Raw genomic sequence first — 15,466 nt, 5'->3', positions numbered from 1 at the left:
AGAAATGGCTTTGTCTGAAACATGGGGCCCACAACCATCTTTGTGCCTTTTTGAACTATGTTATTATTTAAACAAAAAGCAAAAAAAAACCCACCAATACTACATTTTGTCAAGGATGCTTAGGTTTTTGACTCAGGAAGCCAAAAACGAGGAGAACAAAAGACAAAATGTTGAGATTTTGCCAAACTCAGTTTAATTCCTACTTGAGCTAAAGTGATTCCTGATAGCAAATTTCAAACGCATCGTTTTCACCAGTGCTTTAAAACGAAAACTCAAATTGCAAGCCTTCCTTTAAAACTTTACAGAAATCTTTGTTGTTGTTGTTTTTGTCATTCCCAATTAGAATGATTTCACTGCGAGTATCATCTGTGTTCACTAAAATGAAATTATGAGACGAAGTCAAGAACACAGATTTTCAAAAACAATCTTCGTGTTGGTGAGTTGTCGACACTGCAACGATATCTAAAGTAAACACTTTGCCATGTGGATCCCCTGCACAATATGGAGAGTATCTACTTTCAGAACAGCAGCTACAAGAATGCCCAAAAGAGGCAAACATGTGCCCGCGCATGCACACACACGGGGGGGGGGGGTTCCCAGGGACTAGTCCCAAATATCTGAAAAACTATGAAAGCATTTATTCATGCCGATCTTGCCATTTATTATATAGCTGCTGAGAGCATTGTGAGATGAAGCTGTTGCCTAAACCAAACTCTGACAGTCTGGTCATTTAGATAGAAATCATTTTCAATAACACAGTGCTTTATCATTGAGGAAATGGTTATAATCCTATTTGAAGTTGCTGTACCAGAAGAAGCAGCCATTTCTGGAAATTGCATTTATTTGAGACATAAAAGAAGCTAGTGGATAATCCTTACATTAGGAAAAGCTGATAAAGTCAGTGCTGAGGTAGCTTGGGATGTATACACACGGCAAAAGGAAGGGCACTAAAGGGATCTGTGTTCCAGGAAGATATTTCGTCACTCAGCAAACCAAATGAAATTAATCAAAGATGATTTAAATTCTTTGACTCTGCAAAGCCGACCAGATCAAACCACATAACACTCATCTGATCGCTATATCAGTACAGTACATTTTATTCCAATGCCAAGAACTCTGCAAGTAGAAAAGATGTGATGTGAGCAACAAAAGATCTGGCTCTTAGAGTTAGGAAAGTGGAAATACAAGCGAGACCACTCTCTGACCACAATTCAAGACTAGTTATATTTCAAGGAGAAAAATCAATACATAGAAGATGAGGAGTAAATGAAGACCTGCTGAATAATAAAGACATAATAGAGAAAGGCAAAAAAAGTATTAAAGATTATTTTGAATTTAGTTGTAATCAAGGTGTTGATTTAAAGACTGTTTGGGATGCAAGCAAGGCAGTTCTAGGAGATTATTTTATTCAGCAAAGTATATATCAGAGGAAAGTAAGAGAAGGCAAGACATTGGAAATGTCAGACAAATTAATAAAGAAAGAGAAAGAATTGGTTAAAAAAACAGGAAATAAAGAGGTACTTCAAGAGATTAAACTACTACAATATTCAATGCTTGTAAACCAAGAAATAGAAAGAAAGATTATGATAATAAAACAAAGGAATTTTGAATTTGCAAATAAAGTTACTGGCTTGGCAATTTAAAAAAGAAAATAGACAAAGAGTAATTAATGAATTGATAAAGGATGGAGTATACATAAATAACCCAAAAGAAATAAGACGGGAATTTGTGAGGTTTTATACAGATTTATATTAAAAGAGGGGGGGGAGATCTCAAACCAATAGAGAAGTATATAGAGGAAGTAAATTGAGTAGTATCCCAACAGAAAGTGCAGGACTACTAAAAATACAAATTTCTATGATGTAAATATACCAGGCGATAAGTCAGGGAAAATCTGGGGAAGCCCTAGTTCCAGATGGAGTCTTGTGGTGGGCACAACAACAAAAAAATCAGGATGAGTTAGACCCCCACCTAAAAGACATTATGAATAAAGTGTTAGAAATGGGACAAGTACCAGAGGACCTAAGACTATAAACTAGTTCAGTTTACTTTGGCCATGTGTGCTGCCTTAATTCTTTGAACCAGTTCACAAACAATACAAATGGGATCTCCCTTTCCTCTGGTAACTGTTCAGTTCTCTGAGATATTGCAATGACTTCCTTGACCTTTATTTTTATCATTAGACAATGTCAGAAATTTAGTGTACAATTATAGATTATTTTACAAAAACTCAACTATTTTTTTAAAAAAAAACCAGTTTTTTTAAAATGGTATTTAAACATGGAATGGTATTTAAGCATGTTTACATCTTCCCCCCTATTAAATATAAGCAATTTTTTTGGTGTATACACTCACACATCAGTTGTGCAATCTGTTTTGCATCAGCCTTTGAAATAGCAATCCATTATGTGAAATGTTAGTTTTTTGGTAATATAAATAAATGTACAAATATTAAGATTGCTTCCCCCCCCCCTCCCAAAATAATTATATTGCAATACATTTATAGGTCTTCTAGGATTTTAAACACTTTCTGTCTTTAGTTTACACAAAGATGGGCCAAAAATGCAATCTTTTCACCCAAAGAAGAAAAACTGGCTAGAATGTCACATTCTTATTCAGTATCATTGCTTTCTGAACAAATATTGGCTCACAGACTATGAAAATATTTCAGGATATTATGAACCAAAGGATCTGACTCTCTTAATTTTTCCAGCACGTTAATTTTTGGTCCAAAGACAACTCATTGTGGGTATTTTTCCATTAATGCATTTCCAAGTATTGAATACTGTGAGAAGTCCTAACCTTCACGTTAGCTGCTACTCTAATGTTTTCTCAGTAGTCTATATGGGCAAAACATCACTTGACACAGATTGTGGTCCTGATGATGAGAGTTTGTCAGAAACCTGAAAATGGGGTGTGATAGTGCTCTCATTGCTTAGATGAACCGTCACTCCCCCAGTTCCACCATAGTTTCTAGTTTCAACTTCTTCATAACATGCAATTTTCCAGCTCACAGAAGGAACCACTCTGTGGTTCTTGACAGAAATCCTTAAAAAGCTTTTTTTTGTTGTTGGAAGAAAGCACATTGCCTGAGAACACTGCAAGGGAAATCTGATGTTCCTCTACTGAAAATACTTTAATTTTTTTTCTCCCTAACCATATAAAGGAAGAAAGGGAGAATGAAATGTCTCTGTGTTTGAAGGTCTGCTGGAAGGCAAACCGAGAACCAGAGTTTGACTACTGTGGTTATCATCAAAACAACTCAAACATGGGTCTTCAAGAAGTCCAAAATCCTTTGAGTAGACATATAAAAAATGCACCATTTCTCAGAACCAAGGCAGACCAACATGGAGGAAATTACAAACACATGTCTGGAGTCTTGCCCGTGTGGCATGGAATTCTGTGATAAGCTTAACCCAGAATTTTTACCAAAAGGCACAGCTCCATCTTTCTGCAGCCCAGCATGCATTTAATATATGTGAGCAAATGAAGCACAGTCTTAACAACCAATTGAAACAAACAGATTCCCACATTAAGATCCAATACTGAAAAACAAAACATCACAGCCAAAAGAAGGCGAGAAAGGAAATTTAGATGTTTCAGCACTGACTTAGCAGTTGGACAATGATAGAAAGAGTTGAGTGGAGAAATTATAAAGTTAACTTCATCTCAGCCTCCTAAGGAAAACCTCATAATGTTGTCTTTTAGGGATGGTTTCTGCTTTGTTTCATCTGTCTTACTCCATGGAGTTGTAATAAATGGCCCTTGCGATCCCTCCTCAGGAAATGTCAGGTTCGCAGCCAGTGCATATAGGTTCAATGGCAACTGTAGACGCCCATTTCACCAAAACCTAAAGACGCTTAATAAATTATGCCAAGGAAATGCAGGCAATTGCACAAATAAACCGAAGGCTTTGTCTTGGTATAGGTAGATTCTTAGAATTATCCTTCTAGCATGGGTCCTTTCCCCCACATAATGTTATGCTTCAAGGAGCTGATCATACATGTGCATATGATTAACTTTCATCCCTTAACTGTCTGTGGAAATGTGTCTTCTCCCCATCCCCACCCCCAGCATTTGCAAAACTGGGTCTTTGTTCCTTATTTTAAAGTATTAAAATAAGCACCAGAAAACCTATGGAGATTGAGGCAAAAGTTTTTATATGTGTACCGTTATTCTCTCATATCTGCGCCTCTTTTCTACAGCTGCAAGGTGCTAATCTAAATCAGCTTGGAGTAAACAAACCACAAAGAGCATCAGTTTTCTGCACTGGTTTAACCTCAGGCGGGGAACTAAATATCTTGTGCATACCTTGAGATAACAGCTGGGGAAAGGTAGGTCTCTGCTCATTAAAAGAAGGAAGTTTAACAGGTGGAAAACATCTACGAAGCGTTGTTTTTTAACTGTTAGCTGCAGCAATAACAGGCAAGCACACCACTCCTTGACACAAAAAGCAGAGGGAGTTCCACGCTGTGGGAAGGTGCTACCGGGAGCAAACAGCAGAGCAAATAGGGCTGACAGCAGCAGATTAAATTTAGGTCTACCCTGCTTGCAGATGAACGCAGCAGCTAGGTGCCTGGTTTTTTAATAGGTGTGTCCATGAGAAAAGCCAAACCCTTCCCTTAGCACAGCTTGCCACCCTGCAATCCCATGTTCAAACTCCTTCCCATTGCTCAGATCTTCCTATTAGGAGGGTGAGCGCAGCTAGGAGAAAAGTGCCTAGGGCAATGGATAGTGAGGAGGTAACAACAAAGGGGGAGGCTTAATTTTACCTATGCACCACTTTTGTTCTTTAGCCCTTCACTCTTTTGTTCTTTAGCCCTTCACAGCATTTGATCCTGTTCCATGTCACTCTTCCTCACTGGGAGAGAAAGGCGCGAGGGAGTGGGCAGGGTGATGTGGTGCAAACACACTGGCAGGAGTACCAGATTGGCTCTGCCAGTAAGTTTGCACTGCGACAACCTCCCCAAGGCCTCATCTTCCCCAGCAAGCAAAAGCAACAAGCCCCAAAGCCAGTATAGCAGCTCTGCCTCACCCAGCTAGCTGCTTCTGAATACATGCACACAATTTATGGGCTTCCCAATAACTTAAAGATAGCTGGCAGGGATTAAATAGAACAACATTAGAAATAATACCATTCTAACTTGAATCCCCCCTTACCATTTTCATCTTTATACACCTGCCAACTAATATTTCACTTCATGCATCTGAGGAGAAGTGGAGGATCCACAAAAGGTTATGTTATACTAAATTTGTTATTCCTTAAGGCACCATGAGACTCTTTGATAAAATGATAACTCACTTTAAATCCAAGAACAGAGTGGGAAATAAATTCTCTGCAGCAACAGATCAGTTTAAAATTGAGGCCAGAGGAATAAAATCCACAAAGCTAAAACAGTATAAAACCATAATATGATTATTATTGCTCATTGTCATCTCTACCTCTATCTAGCTTTCATTCCAGCAATCCAGGTAGTTAAAGACTAGGTAAAGGGACTCAATTCTCCAAGTTTTCCAGGAAGGCTTTAAAATGGTGGGAATTCTTAGTCATAGTCTTTGTGGTGATAATTGTCAGAGCAAGCTCTCTGCAACAGAGCTTCACCCCTCCTCCACATGCCCCCAGTGTCCTCTAAATTAGCTTGGGGGAACTTGGGGGAACTCCTGGAATAGCGTGGGTGTGTAGTTCAACATTGCAAGCTGAAATGGTTGTGCTAATGGAGTTATAAGAAGAGTGCAATGTTGAATTCCTCCCCGTCTCACCAATTATGAGATGAAACAATTTTTCATGAAGGTGTGGGCCTTCTTTGTGGTGATGCCCTGGCTTGAAAATACTCTCCTGAAGGAAGTAAGACTGGTGTCAACATTGTACTCTTTTCCAGCCCCAGGTCAAGACCGTTATTTGCTTGTGCTGTTTAAAACACTGTACTGGTTGAGTACTTCCTGCTTTATTACTTTAGATTTTATTATGTTGTTTTGATTTTGATTTTCTGTATATTTAGGTACACCACCCAGGAATCCATGTGTGGATGAAAGGTGTGGTTTACTCTTTTAAAGAATGAAATGAATGTGTGTGTTTGTTTTAGCAGCTCAAAAAAATATATCAATAAAGCACAAGAATAAGGTAGCTGTAATCATCAACAGTGACTAACCAGGAAAGGAAATTCAACATAGTCAGCTTTGAATATTATTTTTGAACAAAACTGATATGAAAGAGGATCATGTGCAAATTTGGGGTTTTATTCATAAACCAATGGAATTTTTTTTTTGCCCAAGGTGGGACTTGGACCCACGTCCCTGAGATTAAGAGACTCGTGCTCTCGATCCTGCCACTCTCACAGGCACCCTTGGTAGGGGTACAGGAGAGGGCCTTTTCTGTGGCTGCTCCCAGACTTGGGTACTCCCTCTCTGTCTTAAGCTGGTTTTATATATGTATATAGTTTTTAATTCTATCAATTCTATCAATGTTTATTTATTTTTTTTAAAAAAAGATTGAATATCAATTGTTTTAGCGGTTCTTGTTTTTATCTGTAAGCCGCCTTGGAACCATCAGGAGAAAAGGAGGAGTATAAGTAAATTATTATTAATAGTATGTAGGTTTTGGAATATAAGCACTGATCTGTATTATGTATTTTCAAGTCAAGTTATTCATCAACCAATATTATATTGCACTTTGCTTCAGAAACATACTGACTTTGAAAAAACATAGAAGGCAGACTGCTGAGCAACTGAATAGGAAGTCATTTATAGCAAACAGAAACAGACCTGCATCTAGGGGGCAAATGGCCTTTAACAGGACTTTTGGTTACAAAAATGAAGGGGGGTGTTGTTGTTTCGCCTAAACCAATCAACAAAGTGTTGTTTAATATAAAGTTAACTTCCCTATTCAGATGTCCTTTGAGAAACATTAGCCTGACAGGCATTGCCTTTGAAATCTGAATCTAAAAAAGAAGGATCTTGTAAATGATCAGACTTTGTTCAGACTGCCACACACTACACACAGAAAAGAACTCAGCTGAAAGGGTGTGGACAATGTCACACAAACTGGCCACATCTGCTTGCATTTCATCACTAAAACAGCAACGTTTGACTTCAGCCTGACCTTGAAATTCACAAGCCGAAGTGAAAAAAGAGGAAATAACTGAAAGCAGCTAAAAAATAAGCAGGAACGAAAACAAGCCGAGCCTGTAACCACATGGCGCAGCAGACTGAATTAAAACCAAATGAGTAACATATCAAGATATGCTGTTTAACACAAAAATGTCAGCTAGATGTTTTCCTGCACTATTAAAACCATCTTACTGTGAGATCTGCTGGGCTAGAGTTGAAATGAAAAGGGTTTTGTCTCCAAATTTGTGAATAAAAGTTGACAAAAGGTGGTCATTTTAGTGATCATTTGGTCTTGTGTTTCTCCCTTTTGCAACTTCCATTTGACAGAAATCATTTTGTATCTTTGAAGCTCTCTCACTGAGCTACTCCTTTCACCACTTTGTGTTTCATTTGTTTCATTTTCATTTTTTTAATGCAAATTGCCAGTCTCACCATGTAGTGTTATTTGCTGGCTTATCCTGTGGTGAGCACAACTCTCACTTTCATTTCCTGTCATCTTGCTTAATTAGTGCTGTGGTGGTTGGAACAGTTAATTTGAGGGAATTCTGCATTCAGATTCAAATCACATGCATCCGCAAACAGAACACTTGCCTTGCATCAAATGTATTTTCCTTCAGATTTATTGCGGCACTTGTTGTTGTTTAGTCGTTGTCGTGTCCGACTCTTCGTGACCCCATGGACCATAGCACGCCAGGCACTCCTGTCTTCCACTGCCTCCCGCAGTTTGGTCAAACTCATGTTCGTAGCTTCAAGAACACTGTCCAACCATCTTGTCCTCTGTCATCCCCTTCTCCTTGTGCCCTCCATCTTTCCCAACATCAGGGTCTTTTCCAGGGAGTCTTCTCTTCTCATGAGGTGGCCAAAGTATTGGAGCCTCAGCTTCAGGATCTGTCCTTCCAGTGAGCACTCAGGGCTGATTTCCTTAAGAATGGATAGGTTTGATCTTCTTGCAGTCCATGGGACTCTCAAGAGTCTCCTCCAGCACCATAATTCAAAAGCATCAATTCTTCGGCGATCAGCCTTCTTTATGGTCCAGCTCTCACTTCCATACATCAGTACTGGGAAAACCATAGCTTTAACTATACGGACCTTTGTAGGCAAGGTGATGTCTCTGCTTTTTAAGATGCTGTCTAGGTTTGTCATTGCTTTTCTCCCAAGAAGCAGGCGTCTTTTAATTTCGTGACTGCTGTCACCATCTGCAGTGATCAAGGAGCCCAAGAAAGTACTTGCGGCACTTAATTTACCATTATTCTCTCTTCTGTACAAAAGCCCTCCATAACATGCGGTCCACCAGGCAGAATGCAGCTGACCAGTCATGTACATTGAGCATTTCAGAAATGGGCCATTTATTCAGATTTTGAAATGAATTAGTGGTAGACAGCTATTGTACATGATGCTTTGATATGTATTCAGGGAGGGGGAACCTTTTCCATCCTGAGGGTCACGTTCCCTCATGGACAATCTTCAGGAAGAGAGGTGCATGCTAGTGGAATGTGAGACCAGAGGGAAACAGCAACTGGAGCAATGGCTGGAGCAACTGGAGCAATCTTTGTACAGGGGACTGCATTCTGGCAATGCAAAAGTCAGGGGTGTCTACACATTCTCCCTCTGTCCAGTCAAGAGGCATGACAGTTCAAGCCAGGCAGGAGCACTTGAGGAGGCCATAGAACAGCACCTGTAAAGGGAGGGAGGAGGTGTGACCTGAGGAGACATAGCTAGGGAGAGTATGGGTTGGACAGAGATGTCTAGCACCAGGCCTGAGGTTCCCCACCCCATTGTTAGTGTATTGCGGTGACCTTGTCTTCTGCCTCAGAACAGCTGTCATGCTACTCTTACCCAGGAAGAAATCCACAGTGCGTTCAAGGATTATGAAGAGCAGCTAGAGCAGGGGTGAAGAACCTTCTCTACTCCAAGGATCACTTTCCCTCATAGGAAACCTTCTGGGGTCTGTATCCCAGTAATGGACAGGACCAGGGGCAGAAATGGGCAGAGCAACAGGTGCAACTCTTCCCTTTGTACTGGAAGCTATATTCCATCCGTGCAAAAACCAGAGGCTTTCTGCATAAGATGCATTGATTTGTCTTCCATCCATGCAAGCAAGAAGGTTGAATGCAGTTCAAGGGTACGTGCCAGCACTCAAGGAGGTCATGGGAAAGGCGCACCCTGGCAAAGGGTCTAAGGAGAGTGGGTGTGTTTCCCAGAAACCTAGAAAGATGCATATGGCTTCAGGCCTATGGTTCCCCAACCAGGGCCGTCTTAACCATAGGTGCTAGGGGTCCGGGGCACCCGGGCACCAGGCTCTCAGGGGAGGCAGGCTGGGAGTCCAGGGCCTGAGAGTTGAGTCCGGGGAAGAGCCCGCCAATTGGTTGGAGAGCCACGGCGGGCTCTTCTGCTGCGGGATGCTCTGCGCCCACAAGTTCGGGGGTGACTGAGCCAGCGAGACGCTGAGGCAGCCAGTCAGCTCTGCCCTCCTGCGCGCCTTGGACTGGGCAACCGGGGGGGTGCTGGGCAGGTCTTTGCACTCCGATTCCGCATATGCTTAAGACAGCCCTGTCCCCAAACTTGAGCAAGAGTCTTCAACAGGATCTCAAAGCAGCTTATGACATTGAGAACACACACAAAAATCAACAGTCACAAGAACATTTTCATAACAGCAGCAATAATAAAACAGCAGCATATAGTAAATGCAACAGCATACAAAAAACATTTTGATGGCATAAATGTAACAACATGCCACCCCCTGGCTGCAGCAAAAAGTGGGGATTCAGGCTGAGTAACCCCTTGAAGGTCTGGCCAAAGAAGATGATTTCTGGGTAACAAACCACATCAGCAAAGGAGCCAGTTGAACTGCATTTGGCCAGAGGGCGTTGTGTGAGAAAGCCTGTGCCCCTATCAAAGTCTATGGGTCAAGCATGCTCTCTTGCCATCACTCCCTACCCAAAATTCCCTTCTCAATCTCTCTTTCTCCCCATAGCCTTGTCTTGCTTCTAAGGCTGTTGCCTCACTGCCTTGGCAGCAGCCATGTCTGACAGTAAGACCATACCATCAGATATAAATGAGGGAGCAAAGTTTGAAATTAGATACAGTCTTGGACCCGCCTGTTATTTAACTAAATAACAAATACAATGTTAACAACATACGATCTTTTGGCCTGAGAGAATATTCCACATTAAGAACCCTAGCATATGATTATTGCATTGGTCATGCAAGTAGCATTTCAGAACCTAATAAAGATTTCACTGGGACGATTAAGATGAAAGCACAAAGTACTTTTAGCTCATTTTATATCCAGTTTGCATCTTACACAGACATTTAAATGGAGAGGGACAATCCCAACTTAGTTCTCAATGGTTTGCAAATATTGTTTCCAGCATTTGGCCTAATGAACATTTACAACCTGATATTATGCTTGTTTACTTGGAACTCCCATTAGGTGCACTAGTGGTCTCACTCTGAAATCAATGTGTATGGAATTGCAGCCTTTGCGTGCCTTCTGCTTGGTTTTTTTAGACTAGAGGTTGCTTTCATTTAAGATGGGTTCCCCCCCTGCTTTCTACACATAATGAGGGTCTTTACTGAAGGGATAATCATTAGATTCTAATAACCTGGGTGCTGTGAATGGCATTAGTATAATGACTCCTGGTGCCCTTTCCTCTCTGGAATCCATATTGATACTGCTTCTCCCATATCTCCAAGCAGTGAAGAAATTCCAGATGTGCTGCATGAGCTGATCCAGGTTTAATTTCCTTTAGAACAGGCTCCCTCAAACTTGGCCCTCCAGATGTTCTTGGCCTACAACTCCCATGATCCCTAGCTAGCAGGACCAGTGTTCAGGGGTGATGGGAATTGTAGTCTCAAAACATCTGGAGGGCTGAGTTGGAGGAATCCTGCTTTAGAAGGTTACTGTAGGCTTCAGCTTGAGTTTATCTGCAAATATATAGGTTGAATATTGGTGCAGCCGTATAGCTTATCACATTGAAAATTTATCCAAAAGGCTCTTGGAGTGTTGCAGGGATCTGGGAGAAACAACAAATCAGTAGATCATCAACTTGTTCATATATGATCCGTAGGTGGGAGACTAGTGACATGGTCAAACTTGCTGATGACATCAAATTATTCAGGGTGGCTAAACTAAAAGGGATTGCACAGAACTGCAAAAGGAGCTCTCCAGACTGGGTGAAAAAGCAATGAAATGGCAAATGCGGTTCAATGCATGCAAGTGTAAAATGATGAACATTCAGATTAAAAAACAAAACAAAAACCAACTTCACATATATACTGGCAATATATGACCAGGAAAGGGATCTTTGGGTGATGATAAATAGGTCAATGAAAACACTGAGCCAGTGTGCAGTTCCTATGAAAAGGGTAAATAATAATAATAATAATAATAATAATTTATTATTTATACCCCGCCCATCTGGCCGGGTTCCCCCAGCCACTCTGGGCGGCTTCCAAAAAAAAACAGAAATTCTAAAATACAGAAATCCATCAAACATTAAAAGCTTCCCTAAACAGGGCTGCCTTGAGATGCCTTCTAAAGGTCTGGTAATTGTTCTCTTTGACCTCTAGTGGGAGGGCATTCCACAGGGTGGCATGCTATGGATCATTAGAAACCAGATAGACAAAAAAACTGCCAATAGCATAATGCCTTATACAAAACCATGGTGTGATTTCACCTAGAATGTTGTGAATAGTTCTGATTGCTGCATTTCAAAAAGGGATATGTAGAACTGGTGCAAATTATCAGAGCACCAGAGAACCTCCTTTGGTGAGGTACATCCTTGGTGTAGATAAAGAAAGGAAATTTATTATTATTATTATTATTATTATTATTATTATTATTATTATTATTATTATTCTCCACAGGACCCAGGTGGCGCTGTGGGGGGGACCCAGGTGGCGCTGTGGGTTAAACCACTGAGTCTAGGGCTTGCTGATCAGAAGGTCAGCGGTTCGAATCCCTGTGACGGGGTAAGCTACCCTTGCTTGGTCCCAGCTCCTGCCAAACTAGCAGTTCGAAAGCACATCAAAATGCAAGTAGATAAATAGGAACCTCTACAGTGGGAAGGTAAACGGCATTTCCATGTGCTGCTCTGGTTTGCCAGAAGCGGCTTTGTCATGCTGGCTACATGACCTGGAAGCTATACGCCGGATCCCTCGGCCAATAATGAAAGATGAGCGCGCAACCCCAGAGTCGGTCACGACTGGACCTAATGGTCAGGGGTCCCTTTACCTTTACCTTTACCTTTAATAATAATTTATACCCCACCCATCTGGCTGAGCTTCCCCAGCCACTCTGGGCAGCTCCCAGCGGTGGCTCGAGTATTAAAAACAAATGAATTTTCTACTTCTTTTATAAGACTAGAACCCAGTTTCCAGTGATGCTAGATGTTGGAAATTCAGGACAAACAAATAGAAGCAACTTTCCAAGTTATACTCTGGAATTTGCTACCAGAAAATATCATCATGGCCGCTAGTAATGGAGGAATATGTCGTGTTATAAGGCTGGAAAACTGCTTTGCAAAATTCAGAGAAGTGTGAATCTCAGAGGGTGGCTATGATTTCGTTCATGTGTTATTTCAGAAAGTTGTTTTGGAAAGCCTTTTAAAAGTGAACTGCATCAAATTTATTCCCCACCCCTTATGGTCACCAATTTGCATGGCTTTTAAGGGGATAATAAAGTTATCAATGGCTATCAGTCCATTGCTATACCCCCTGAATACCCATTGTTGAGAAACCTTAGTGGGAAGAGTGCTGTTGTACTCAGTGCTGTTGTCCTGCTTCCTGGAGGCAACTCAGTAGCCACCGTGGGTATATAGGACTTTGGCCTGATCATATAGGGGTCTTCTTATGTTCTAGGCAAGTCCAATCTATGGCCGATGGGCTACATTTAGTTTAGTAGGTCACAAATCGGGTGGCTTTGCCATAGATGACTAAAATTGCTACAGCCATTTTTAATCCTCAGCAGCTGGGTAAGGGTAACAAATGGCAAGCCACAAGACTGAAAATGATCCACTAGTCAAGATCTGTAATAATCACTGACATAAACCAACTAAAACAGGGACTGGATTCTCTCGTGTTTCCCCCCATATATTTACAGGATTTGCGTTATCGTTCTGTGGTCTGAACTTTCGATCTTTCTCACTCAATCGTTTACACTCAGCAAACAGTCTACAGTATCACATATGTAAAGAAATGCAGCAGGCCAAATTAATCCCTGCTATAACTGTATTGATTTCAGCTGAGCTTCAGCCAATGTCTTAATCTATGCTTTGTTCCATGTGGCTGCACTGTGTAGTCTTTGTGTTTTCCCCCAAGCTGGTGTAGAATCCTTGTGAAATAGCCAATCAATTCTTAAATCTTGCATGCTTTCCGAAAATCTTAAGTGCAAAGCAGCTGAAAATTAGATGAAAAGAGCGGAGGATTTTCAAACAAGAAAAACCTCAACCATATCGTAGCTTAAACTGTACAGCCTACTCTGTTAAGAAAAAGCTCCCTGCTGAAGGTGAAACGTGCATTATTTAGGCTACTACCTGTGCAATTTCAAAAATATATCTATTGATCCAATAAAGGAAGTCATTTACAAAGCCCTGTTTGAAAACACAGGCTTCTTGTAAATTGTAGCCTAGTCCGCCTGCTTCACAGAAGAAGCTATCTAAAGTTTGCCACTCTAACTTTTTCTGCAACTATTTGTAGCGGAAAGATTTGCAATGGTTATTGGCGAAGGCCAAGAGGGAGATGCTGCAAAATCTCCAAGTGGCTTCTTTTCAAAAGTGGGGGGGGGGGAACCAGAGAGTTGCATCTGACAGCTGTCCATAAAAATATAATGGATAAATAGTGTGATATATAAACTAAAGAAAGAGAGAGAAAATCTCCCAAAATGCAGCTGGGGAGAAACGGAAAAATGAGCTTGTTAGAACTCTCTGTATTACAGCTGTTTCCCTTGACAGTTTGCAGTACCCTAATATGCTCAACAAATTGGCAACCTGTCCTTATATATTTGCATCAGGATTCCCTTAAGGGAAATGTCTATATTATTCTGTTTTGGAAAAAGAGAGCCGCTTGATATGACAGGTAGGTCAAGTGTTTCTTTAATAAAGCATATGGTAGCAAGAAAGAAATAGGCTATTGTCAGTGACTTGACAAATAGGTAGATTTGGGATTGGGCCCTTTGGGAATAGCCAGCCAAAGCTACAAGATAAATCACCCTTGTTATTTTGATTTAACCCTTCCAGGGCATGACATATTTTTCTCCCTTGCTAACAGCAAAGGCTGTCACTCTTGTTGGGTTTAAAACAGTGCCTGAAGATTCTCCACAGTGGCTGTTCAGCTTGGATCTTACTCATGGTCACAAACCAAAACTCCTGTAAGGAGAGAGTTTATCCCTTCCTCTCTTCTCTGTTTTCCTAATTATACCCCCATTTGCCCAGTTAGGGGAAACGTCCTGGGCAAGATGGGACCTTGCCAATTATTTTCAATCATTGGAACTGATTTTCACAGTGTGAATTTTCTCTTATATACATTTTTGTTGTTGTTGTTGTTTAGTCGTTTAGTCGTGTCCGACTCTTCGTGACCCCATGGACCATAGCACGCCAGGCACTCCTGTCTTGCACTGCCTCCCGCAGTTTGGTCAAACTCATGTTCGTAGCTTCGAGAACACTGTCCAACCATCTTGTCCTCTGTCGTCCCCTTCTCCTAGTGCCCTCAATCATATACATACAGGTATATGTAGCCTTATATACATACAGGTATATTACTTCATTTTCAATATTTGCATTTCTATGGGGTTTTTTGAAAAAAATGTTTTGCTTTTTTTATAGAACCACTAGTATTAGTTCAATATATTGGGGCGTTTTTATAGGTGGCCATCTTATATTTTATTTTGTTGACCTGAAAACTGGCATTTTCTGCTGTTGCTCCGTACTGTGAATGCCTCAGTCATGTTGTAAAGACTTACCTTTTTGCCTTACCTTTTTGCCTTGGTTACAGGTAGGTAGCCGTGTTGGTCTGGGTCGAAGTAAAATAAAAAATTTCAGAAATAGACTGGAAAGAGAAGTTGCTGAATTACAACTTATCACCAAGCTCAAAACCATGGAGGGACCTGGTTTGAACAGAGATATCGGATTCTTATCTCATTATACATGATAAGCGATCTTCAGCCATCTCAACCCTTGCTTTTTCATGCAAAACCATTTGCAGTCGTTTTCGGTCATCAACAGCTATCAGTCAGTCAATCACCCACTTCCACCACCCTTCTGAGTGATCCCCCCTCCCCTCCCCATCCCCACCCCTTCTCTACATAAGTGCCTGGGGACTTCTATTTCACTGTATCTGAAGAAGTGTGCATGCACACGAA

This window comes from Zootoca vivipara, chromosome 2 (genome assembly GCF_965207765.1).
Source record: "Zootoca vivipara chromosome 2, rZooViv2.hap1.1, whole genome shotgun sequence".
NCBI classification, from domain to species: domain Eukaryota; kingdom Metazoa; phylum Chordata; class Lepidosauria; order Squamata; family Lacertidae; genus Zootoca; species Zootoca vivipara.
Note: the sequence above shows the minus strand (reverse complement) of the source record.